Here is a 12,539-nt window from a genome sequence, read left to right as displayed (position 1 = left end):
AAAATAATTTTAGTTAACTATGGTGTATTATGCATTTTACAATCACACTACGCAACATACAGCATTTCAAGTTACATATTTTTAAAATATTTGGCTCACTGTGTGCTGTGAATCCTAGATTAATCTTGTTAATATTTTTCAAAAATGTGTATCAGACTTAGTCCATAGGCATACACAGAGTCTTCTCGGGGGGGGGTGTCAATTTTTTTTTCTTCTCCGGGGGGGGGGGGGTTATGCTTTTCCTGCAAAGTAACGCTATCATCTCAGCTTGGACCCCCCATTTTACATACGCCAATGGACTCGTCTGCCTTTAGTTGTGTTCAAGGTTGCAAAATAGTAGGTAATGATAGGGGAAAAAAATGTATGTATATAAGGATAGCTTTATCCGTAAGTAATTGGTTCTAGTGGTATCCACAGATACTTGAAACTACAGATAATAATGAACTGTTTTTATGTAGTCCAAATTGCTGGCTAAGGTACACTGATGTAAGTGAAACCCAATATGATTTAAAATTCATTCAGCTTCTGACAGAGTTTTTCTATTATACTCATTCTATTTTTCAATAAAAATGTGCTTGATACACTAGCTGCTCTGAGTTACAAGGAGACTTCATATAGAGAAATTACACTGAAGAACCAAAAAAACTGGTAAAACTGCCTAATATCGTGTAGGGCTCCCGCGAGCCCGCAGAAGTGCTGCAACACCACGTGGCATGGACTCGACTAATGTCTGAAGTAGTGCAGGAGGTAATTGACACCGCGAATCCTGCAGGGCTGTCCATAAATCCGTAGGAGTAAGAGGTGGTGGAGATCTCTTCTGAATAGCACGTTGCCAGGCATCCCAGATATGTTCAATAATGTTCATGTCTGGGGATTTTGGTGGCCAGTGGAAGTGTTTAAAGTCAGAAGAGTGTTCCTGGAGCCACTTTGTAGCAATTATGGACGTGTGGAGTGTCACGTTGTCCTGCTGAAATTGTCCAAGTCCGTCGGAATGCACAATGGACATGAATGGGTGCAGGTGATCGGACAGGATGCTTACGTACCTGTCACCTGTCAGAGTCGTATCTAGACATGTCAGGGGTCCCATATCACGCCAACTGCAGACGCCCCATACCATCACAGAGCCTCCACCAGCTTGAACAGTCCCCTGTTGATGACGTGCAGGGTCCATGGATTCATGAGGTTGTCTCCATACCCGTACACGTCCATCAGCTCGAAGCAATTGGAACCGAGACTCGTTAGACTAGGCAACGTGTTTCCAGTCCTCAACAGTCCAATGTCGGTGTTGTCTGGCCCAGGCGAGGCGTAAAGCTTTGTGTCGTGCAGTCATCAAGGGTGCACGAGTGGGCCTTCGGCTCCGAAAGCCCATATCGATGATGTTTCGTTGAATGGTTCTCATGCTGACACTTGTTGATGGCCCAGCATTGAAATCTGCAGCAATTTGCGGAAGGGTAGCACGTCTGTCACGTTTAATGATTCTCGTCAGTCGTCGTTGGTTCCGTTCTTGCATGATCTTTTTCAGGCCGCAGCAATGTCGTAGATTTAATTTTTTATCGGATTCCCGATATTCACGGTATGCTCGTGAAATGGTCGTACGTGAAAATCCAAATTTCATCACTACCTCGGAAATGCTATGTCCCATCTCTCGTGCGCCAACTATAACACCACGTTCAAACTCACTTAAATCTCGATAACCTGCTATTGTAGCAGCAGTAACCGATCTAACAACTATGCCAGTCACTTGTTGTGTTATATAGGCATTGCCGACCGTAGCGCCGTACTCTGATTGGTTCCATATCTCTTTATTTGCATACACATGCCTGTACCAGTTTTTTTGGCTCTTCATTTTAGATTTGTGATCATGGTGCTACCTGTTGTACTTTCCATTTCAATCATTTCTGAAAGTGAAAATTTGACCTAATATGAATATTTTTGTGTCAAGTCCTTCCTTTTTTATTATTTAATTTGTCATTTTAATAACATTATGATATTTCTTAGGGAAAGTAGGAATTAAGAGGGTTACCTCTATCTTTCCCAAATTTTCCCCCATGTTGGCGCAAGTGGAACTTAATAAATTAATGCTAACACTGTACCTACTTGCATTGGCTTTATCAATTCTGGGGGTGAACTATCTCTGCGGTTCTTAGCCAAAAAAAAGTAGTTAAGCCCCGATTTGTCCTTAGATGGCCAGTAGTTCGACTTTTCGGTACTATCTCTAAGCTAAGGACTTTTTTTTAGTAGTTACTTAGGACCGCTGCTAAGGACTGCCTAGCACCAGTCCTAAAGCAGCAAGAAAAGTAGTTCACGGCGGCCATCTTAGAAAAGAGGAAATTTCACCTCTGGCCGCGAGCTCTCGCTGTGATATTTAGCGATGAAATATGCTGTTTTTTTTTCGAATTAAAATTTTTTTTACGATAATAATGGCAGATAAAACTTGGATTATATCTTCGGTGTCATCAAAGTTGAAGTGATTCATCGTTATATCCTCAAAAACCTGCTGTTGTATACGTGTATGTTGACATCGGCGATCGAAGCCACGACGAAATGCTAGCATGTTCATTACTGAGGTAAGAATTATTTTATTGCTATCGAACTATATAAGAAAAGTGTTAGAGATATTAATATTTTTTTGCTCGGTAAATGCGTTATTTAAAAATATAAATGGACATAATGTCACGCAATCAATAGGGCAATGGATGTCACTTGGTAATGCTGGAAAAATATCAAATAGCCCATGTATATTTTGGGTTGTATTGAAAATATTTACATGGCGAATAAAACATGAATCTTCAATTACGATAATATCAAATTGAAATTTTACATTCTATGTTTTTTGCTACATTAATTTTTTTTAATGAAAAATTATGTCTAAATGAATTGAGCACCTGCGTAAAGCGAATTGTATTTGTAAATAAATAATTACAAATACAATTCATTGATAATAAATTATAGCACCTAAATGTCAAAAATTTTAATTAATTTTTTTGTGATTAGTAATGGTGAAATTGAAATAAAGCATGGTAAAAATTGGCAGTAATGTTAAATATTAAATTTTGTAAAACTCATGCACTAAATTTAGTGTAAAGGATTAAAATATAGATTTGATATTTTGAACTGTTCAAATGAACAATATTGTAATACTTAGTGAAAGTTAAATTTTCAGAAAAAAATCATATGCTACTACTTTAAAAATTGCACTCTGTAACTCGCTCTGAGATGAATATTTAATAAGGAATCATTATATTGTTTTGTTGATATAAAAAATGAAATTCGTACAATGGGACTAAAAAACAAAGTTTTAATTTCAGGCACAGTTTTTAGTGTTGAGGTATATATATTATAATGAAAGGAAGCAGATTAGTGTTTGAAACATATTACTACTTCAGTATTTGGGTTATGGCCTTGCTGTGTGTGTTCAAATTGAATTTTTTGCCAAAAATTGTTTTTGAGTTTGTGTGTATGGGTAACAACAGAAAAAAAATTTCCATGTCGAATACTTAAGAACTTTAAAATATAACATTTTGAGATGTTATGGAACTGAAACTTTTAACATTTAAAGTTTAAACTTTTAACAAGCATTTATTTTTTAACGATGTTGTTAGTAAACAGCTGATGTATATATATTTGTGAGACTTTTCTAACTCTAGAAAAATTTTGTTTCCCAGGAACTTGGCTGTAGGTAGCTACGAAGTTATGTGAAGGTTTTCAAGGTTACCAAACAATTTTACCAGAGCAAACAAAGGTAATTTTAATTCTTTGTATTTGACTTTGAGCAACAGTTTCCATTATTATTTTCATGTAAAATAAAATATTTCCATGCATGATTTAATGACATAAATTTTAAACATTGTGTCGCATCATTTTCACTGATTTCATTTGTATCAACAACCCTAGTGGAACAAATACAGTCGAACCCCCGATTTAATGCCACTATCCCACCCAAAGAATTTTGGCGTTATATCAGATCGCAGACATAATAGCGTTTCGGAGAGACTGTATTACATAAATTCACACGTTTATTAAGAAATGTATTTCAGTGTCTCATTTATGTTGCATGATGAATAAAATAACCTATTTTATACACATTCAATTTTAAGTTGAGAAAATTCATAAAAATTGTAAACTGTAAAATCACTTGAATATTTCTCAATATAAAACTTAACAGAAACATACTTCCCTCTGAAATTATTGTAATTTCAGCAACACATTTTATATGTGCAAAAACAAAATAAGCAGGGGGGGGGGGAAGGTGGCATTGTTTTTAGTCCATACCATGTTGGTTTTTCTCGAGAAATATCTTGCTATGAGTAATTTTCTTTATAATCATAATTTTTTCAGATACTATTGAAAGAACAACTCTTTTTGACATAATTGAATTGAGCAAATTAAGATAGATTTCTTAATGGCTACCTGTACCACTCAAAATTTGACCAGTGCAAGTAAAAACATGTATACTGTTGAAAAACTTGTCTTGGCTAATATAAATGAGAGGGAGAACATTAAAAAAAAACCTTTAGAAGCTTTGCTAACTGAAAAGCAATATTAATTCTTTGAAAATGTTATTATCATATTAGCAAATTTTGTGAATGGAAATATTAAAACAATTAATATAATTGACGACAAATAATATCATACTTTTTAACTAGCGAGACCATACAACACTGCAAAATTTCTATGTTAATTTAAATAGGGTTCCCCGATCCACAAGAGGTTGCTAAGGATGTGTTTTAGAGCGAAGCTGAAAGTAAAGTGAAAATTTGAAGTTAGCTGCGTGCCAATAGGTTTTTTCACTTCATCTGTCTGACCAAAAGTTTAGGGTAGAACCATGGCTCGAAAAATTGAAAAACATTTTAGGTGCCGGCCAAATTTCTTGGCAGCCAAGCATATTTTTAGGAGAAATAATCCAAAGTAAAAACAAATTATATTCAACTTTTTCAGCACTTGGTGATGATCTTCACATATTGGAAGATGCAGACATAAACTCCAAATATTTTGTGATCTGCATAGAAAATTTTAGGTGTCAGTATGATTTTCTTTTTTGCAATGTTGGCTCCTAAGATTTGTGAAGCCCTAGGTAAATACATCTAGACATGAACAAGTGCATCTGTGTCCAATGCCAGGCCTCCCTTGTAAAACACAGTTGATGCATTTTGGATCCTACTGTGATAAAATGGTGGCGAGTCGACAAAGTGCTATTGTGCACGAATTATCTCTACTTATGCAACTAAAGACTGTTATAATTTGAAATGAAATATACAGTACATTTAAAGATTGATAAGCATAATAAAGGTGTTTTTTTCTTCCTCTTTCTAATTTCAGGTAAATCAACATTAGAAGATGCAGATGAAAATTAATGAATCTCAAAAAATTATATTCTTGAAAGGTGCGATTTCTAAGAAAAGTACAACAAATAAATTGTGATTATGATAACTCTCTATGAACATATGTTTGAAATAAAATGTTTTTGTATGACAAATCATGTGTGCAAGTTGTTATTCAATTCATGTTTCTATTAATCAACTTCAATCATTCATCTTCTAATCAACTGAAATGAAATATACGATCAAATGAAAGTTATAAGGTGAAGTTATTTGTTGGAAGCTAAATATGAAACAGATAAATTGATGAAAGATCTTTAATATAGAAGTATATATATTTTAAATATTGAAGTATTCACTTGCATTAACAGGTAAGTGCTCATTCATAGAAAAATCATGTTCTGATAATATTTTTTAATACTGAGGAGAAACCCATAGTTTAAAATACAGAACTGCAATACGCAGCAAGGCAGTTAATTCTTTTAATTATAAATTATCAATAACTTATTATTTTAGTTGCTCCAGAAAGAATTTGCAATTCGTTGTTTCAATGAATTTAAAAGGAATAAAAATGAATAAAAAATCATTTAACAAATTGGTCTTTAAAAAAAAATAGCACTCAATATTAAAAACAGTATTCAGCTGGGGCCTCAAGTACGGCTCCCGAGGTGAATAGGGGGCCCAAAAATCTATAATTATTTTGCATAATAACCCTTTCAAGAAGAGCCGCCGCCCCCCCCCCTTCAAAAAAAGGGAAAGTCTGCCCCGAAAAGGCACATTATGGCCATAGGCTCAACTAGTGCCGGTAACCTTAATTTAAAATCTTACATTTGGTTGTAAGAATTTTTTTTTCAAATTTTGATTTCATCAGTATGCGACCCACTTATATGCAGCTGGGGTCCCATATGCTCGCTTCTTCAAGCATCCAAAAGTGGGGTCAATGAGCTCGGACAAGAAAAATACTTTGACTATTATTATATACTGAATCTTATTCTAAAAAAAAGTCCCAAGAGGAAAAATGCAACGTCCTCATGCGGTTACAAAATAATTAAACTAGCCAGTGATATTAGAGTAAAAAAAATTGCTAAACACTGGTGACAAAAAAATGTATGGCGAGTCCTTCGGAAAAAAAAGTTTGTTTACAACATGTTTGTTTGTAAACATGAAATCGCTGCCACAACCCACTGCGGAAAGACGATTGTTAAATAATTAGTAGTAGTTGTAGGCTTCAAACGGCATCCCGATTGGTTAGAGATCTGTTACTCTCGAAACCAAAAATTTTCTCCCCCTCTAACTACTGTTTCACGTCACGTGACCTTAAGGACTGGTAGTACATAGTATTTCTTAACTACTAGTGGTTGAAGCGGTCCTTAGCTTCAGTCCTTCGACCGGTAGTTCATTAGGACTAGTAGTTACTAAGGACTGCAGAGATAGTTCACCCCCTTAGTAAGAAACTGAAGAAAAGACTAAAGCTTCTGAGTTAAGATAGGCTTTTTCAATACACCTAAACATTCGAGTGTCAAGAACAGTGGCAGATCCAGGAAGGGAGCCCCCATTGCCCCTTCCACTTCAAACGATAGGTGATGAAGGTGAGCCTTCAAACAATAGGTGATGGGGCGATCGCCCCTCCCAAAAGCCTTCAGGCAAGCATAACTCCTGTTACCTCTTTTTTTTTTATTATTAATCCTTAATTTTTTAAAATTAAATTTTTTTTTTTTTCTTAAATTTCCTTTCACTAAAATTTGTGCATTCGAAGTTCAACCTTGAGCTTTCTTCTGCTGGTAAGGTCGAAAGAATAAAGAAGCCATAGCCGGAGCAGGATCAATTGTATTCCCGCCAAGATTTTATAGGGATTCTATGCGATTCAGTTGTGACATACTCGCCCATACATACCCCCTTACGCTTAAGGGCACATGTAATTTTTTGAGAGGTGGGGGGGGGGGCAAATGTTCAGTTGCCCTTTAGTTTTCTTGGTAACACATAATAAAGCACAAGCCATCGAATAAGATGAATCATTGTTTTCTACCCCTTGTTTTTCCTTTTTTTTCTTCACTCCTGAAATATGCAAGCTAGAGATGTACCTAAAAATGACCATATCTTCGAAAAAAAACTATTTTGAGTAAGTGAAAATTTTAAAGTTTTAAAATAGGTGGGTTAAGAAAATTATTTCTATTACTTTTGTAGCACCTCTGGGGTTTTCCCAGGGAATGAAGTCGCATTCGTTTGAGGACTCACTGATAATGACATTAACATGGACACCTATAGAGTGAGGCTAACAGGGCTCGAGACGATTCTCATCGTTTTTTGATTTTTTTACTCTACAAATGCGCTATAGAGGGGCCTAAAAGTATGAAATATCTCAGCAAAGCCGCCCACCCCCATCCACAAAAAACCCTATCTTATAAGCCCTGCTGCAGAAGGTGAATATTTGAACACAGCCTCTCTATACCTAGGTCACTATTAAAGTTTACGGATTCGTAAAATCTAAAAAAAGCTAACGTGTCAGGAAATACTACATCTTTTTGACGTATTCATCTCCACATTCAGTACAGAGTTGCACCTCCTAAACCAGTCATGGAAATACTGACGCCATTTTTCTTTTGGAATGTCACTCAACTGTTCTTGGTAGTATGTGACAGCATCTTCTGGAGTGTTGAAACGATGTCAGCGTAATTTTTCTTTCACTTTAGGGAACAGGAAAAAGTCACAAGGAGCAAGGTCTGGGCTGTAGGGTGGATGATTGGCCAACTGAACACCTGTACTCTTCAAAAATTCTATTGTTGTAATTGCAGTGTGTGCAGATGCATTGTCATGATGAAGTGAGAATCCCCGTAAGCCCGACTTCAGCCTTCTTTATTTCATCACTTCAAAGTCTTTAGGCAGGCATACTGTCGTATAACAGTTTGCATTGACAGTTTTTTTATTTTTCGATACAACTGAGGCAACATGGCCCAATGGGAAAAAAAACTGGCCAACATTTTCTGCCCAACGCTCCTAGGTCTTTTCACTTTAACTGGCAGATTTTCATTTGGAAACACCCAAACTGAGGACTGGCGTTTTGTTTCTGAATCATATTGTTATATTCAGCTTTCGACACCTGTCACAATGTCATGAACACGTTGACTTTTGTCATTCTCAAATCGAAGGACCATTTCTTGGCACCATTCCAATCTTGTTGGCAGCAGTTTTTTCAGTTGTAAATGCTGATGTAATATTTCCAAAATTTGCGGCAAATGAAGACCAAGTGTCGCTTCAATTTCTTTATAAGTCACCCACTGATCCATTTTGACTAGCGATTCCACTAGGTCGACGTTAGTATCAGTCACTGCAGTCAATGGGACACCCAGTACGTTCTTTGTCTTTTAGGGATGTTCGCCACATGTAAATTCTGCAAACCATTCTTAAACGGTCGTACAAGAAGGAGAAAAATGAGGAAAAGCCTTTTGAAGCGCTTTCTAGACTTTCTTGTTGCTTAAGTCCACTTTTGAAATCATAATTAATCGTGTTGCTGAAATTCTCTCTTGAAACGTCCATAGCGTTATGCTAAAGATATGGGGAAGACAAAAGAAAAGCATGCCAAATCTATAAAAAAACAGAACCCAAGCGGCATCTCTCAGTGGCTTTAGACATAGAAAAATATGTACTTTTATTTACTGTGACAAAAAAATTCTGATGATTGCCATTTTTTCAAATCCGGAAACTTTAATAGTCGCCCTCGTAATGTCTATGAAAATACAGCTTCGTCCCCCATTCTAATAATTTAAAGCCTTTAAAATTTGAAATCTTTTAGGTGCGAATAAAAAAGTACCTGGGTTAAGCATTATAAGTGGATCCCGCTTATAACACTTCTTCCAGAAACCATCATAAAAGACATTGTAAGCGAAAAAACACTTTAAATGGGAAATATTGAGTATTAGTGCAATTCATTTTTGTGGTCCCATCTTTCGCTAAGTGGGACATATAATGTGGTAACAGATACCATAACTTTCGTTTCCAGAGTGGCCACAAACTCTGGGAATTTATACAGAATAATGTTTCTTTTCATATTCACATGACTTATAACTCATGTTATACCACTTGTTGTTAGAGCAATGGGTAAAATTTGCCTAGGCTTTTCCCTTACGGGGCACCAAATGATGATGATGCCACAACCAGATGCTTGGTCAGCACCTTGGTGCCCCTTGTAATGTTAAGGGTAGGTAAAGGTTGAAATTTGTGCCCCCGGTCCAGCACCCGGAGCACCAAACCCACCTCCTTCTAAGTTTTGGCTCTGAAGAACAGATGTCGGATATTCTGCAGGAATTTAATTTAACCACGAGAAGAATCTTTTCAGACAAAAAAATGTGAAAATTAATATTGTGCACTTGATAATCATAATATATTATTAGTGAAAAATCACTCCATTTTGTATGAAAGTAATCATTTGTTATTCAACGTATCTGTGGCGGAAAAACATGTTTTTGAATAGGTTTTTAACAACCATAGTCTGTGCAAAATTGAAAGAGAAATTTATTATTTTAAATTGTTCAATTAGAATTTTATTAGGAAGTTTTTTCGCTGTTAAATTTGTTAATTATGTACACAAGTTAGTACCCACATATTTTATTGAAATATGCATCAATTATTTCTTGTTATTGAAAACAGTCTATACTTGTTTCTGCTATTCCTGGCACACACACACACTAGCAATACTACGTTTAAAACACAAAAAAAACCAAATTAAAATTTTTTTTAGAGTGAAAAATTTTGTTGAAATCAGTCCTCCTGCATTCGGAATAAATGACAAAATTATAAATTTATTACAATTTGACCATATACACTGCTCAAAACAATTAGGGGAGCAAGCAAAAAAGTGAAGAAAACCGTGCGAGACAGCCACGTATTAGCATACAATGGATAGTACATGCGTATCAATGCGCAATACAGAAAAAAGACGTAAAAAAATTTGAAATTAAGCTTTAATTCTTTGAAAATATGGAAAAAACATGAAAAGATGATTTAGGGGAACAATTTGGTTACATGTAAACGATGAAAAAAAGTACTGTTTAGACATGATGCATGAGTTTTAATAGGGCGTGTGGTCTCCTCGAACAGCTAAGACTACTGCACACCTGTTTGCCATGGATGCGATGAGGTTATCGATCAGACTTTGGGGAATACTGTTCCACTCCTCAAGAAGTGCAATCTACAAGTCTCGGACAGTAACAGGCGGCCTTGGTTACGCAGCAATGCGTCATCCAAGGATTCAGGTCAGGAGAGCACGTTGGCCATTCCATACGCTGTATTGTTTCAGCTTCAAGCATGTTCTCCACCAGACGAGCTCTATGCGGTCGGGCATTATCATCCTGGAAAACAAAGGAATCTCCAATGGCTCCAGCGTAAGGGATGACATGAGGTCGCAGTATCTCGTCTGCATACCTTCGAGCCGTCAAAGTGCCATTCCGAATGATATGCAGGTGCCTCCGCCTATGCTGATTCCACCCCATACCATCCAACCAGCTCGTCTGTATTGTGACCTTTCACGAACGAATGCAGGGCTATTTCGAGTGCCCCTGTCCCTCCATACCAGAACACGTCGAGTGTCACACTCCAGACTGAATCGGGACTCGTCTGTAAACAGCACTTGCCTCCAATCATGTTGCTCCCAATCCCGATGTTCAGCAGCCCATCTTCTTCGGGCCGCACGGTGGCGTGGGGTCAACGGAATGCAGACCATTGGCCTACGTGCATAGAGCCCTCCCTCATGAAGCCGATTACGTACTGTTTGGCTGGACACCCTTCGTCCTGTTGCCAAGAGCAACGGTCTTTGAAGCTGCGTAGCATTCTCTGTTCTGTTTCGACGGGCAGTTAACCGTATATACCGGTCATCAGTTGCTGTAGTGGCACGTGGCCGACCTTGCCCTGGTCGACGTCTAATATTTCCTGTTTCTTGGAATCGATTCCACAACCTTGCAACAACACTTGGAGGCGACTCCAACAGCGTCCGCGACACTACGTTGTGTTTGCCCAGATTCCAGTCTGCGTATAACACGCCATGCCATGGATTCTGGCAAATCATGTTGTTGAGACATCCTCAAGTCACCTTGTCTCAAAAAAAAAATACTGCGCAATCGAATTTCACAGTTACAGCAGTAAAACAGACGTTTCTGCAACATCCCGATTTCTGCCCTTATCTCCTTTTTCTGTTTTTTGACGTCATGAACTTTGATTTGCATATGAAGTTTTCTTCTTCCGTTTCCTGCTAGGCTTTAAATTATGGATGATTCATTTTATGTTACTTATCGGTATACATCTTTGCGTAATTTTGTTAAAACCATGTGCTTCCCCTAATTGTTTTGAGCAGTGTATTATAAACTTTTAAGAAAAAACAAGAAAAAAATGTTTGATCACCTCAGTTTTGAGGAAAAAAGTGATTGATTATGGGATTTAAAATAAAGTTTCCACAAGAGACATTGTGGCCTTGCAATGTAAAGTTAGTCAAATTCCCAAACCAATTGTCAACACTGGGAATCAAAAAGTTTTCAAGAATGTCCGTGTAGACTTCAGAGTTGACTACGCTTCACGATGCTCTGTTCTCCTAATCTGTCAACTGTCATGAAACTCCACATGGTAAACAAGCGATGAAACTTAGTTCTTTTATCAATGCGCTCATCTTTAAACTTTTCTCCTGACGAATTATTGTAGCTATCCTCAGTCCCCAAGCTGATTCTGGACTCATCACTGAAAATGACTTAATTTCAATTATTCATGTCATAGTGGATGTGGTTTCTACTTCATAGCAACCGAGACCTCTTCTGCTGCCAAGTTAAATGAGGTTTAGGTGTTGATTTACAGTACCTTAATCCATTTCCTTGCAAATGATTGCATTTGGTACGGTTGCAGACAAGAACGTTGCACTTCACCCACTCTGCAGTGAGCTGTTTTGAGGTGGCAACGGTGATTTTCCTTGGCAATTGCGATCAGTTTTCTATCTCTCTTTGTGGTGCTGTAAGGGTGACCAGATTGAGGCAAAATTTCCTACATTGCCAGTCCTCCGATATTTCATTCAAAGGCAGCACAGCTGAAGATTTTTACAACCTTGTATTGAGGAAACATCATCTTCGAACATGGAACTATCCGTTTTTTAAAATCATTAGTAACATATCTTCTGGAAGCCATCTCTTACGCTTCAGAAAAAATTGTGATGATAGAAACCCGTTGGGTTCACTTTTTATACACTGT

At 37.1% G+C, this 12,539-nt stretch overlaps 1 protein-coding gene and 1 long non-coding RNA gene across 6 annotated transcripts in view; both read left to right on the top strand.

The window, feature by feature from the left end:
* The window catches only part of kel (kelch protein), a 232,126-nt gene that overhangs the window by 170,262 nt on the left and 49,325 nt on the right, over window positions 1-12,539 (top strand). The window lies entirely within an intron of this gene.
* LOC149080514 (uncharacterized) lies at window positions 2,360-5,481 on the top strand. Its single transcript, XR_016193596.1, has 3 exons — window positions 2,360-2,567; window positions 3,666-3,742; window positions 5,320-5,481. It is a non-coding gene; the product is annotated as an uncharacterized LOC149080514 (long non-coding RNA).

Source organism: Pholcus phalangioides, unplaced genomic scaffold (assembly GCF_987345545.1).
Source record: "Pholcus phalangioides strain wild (caught in Gottingen) unplaced genomic scaffold, Ppha-v1.0 ptg000011l_1, whole genome shotgun sequence".
NCBI classification, from domain to species: Eukaryota; Metazoa; Arthropoda; class Arachnida; order Araneae; family Pholcidae; genus Pholcus; species Pholcus phalangioides.
Note: the sequence above shows the minus strand (reverse complement) of the source record. Positions and strands in the feature narration are given on the sequence as shown.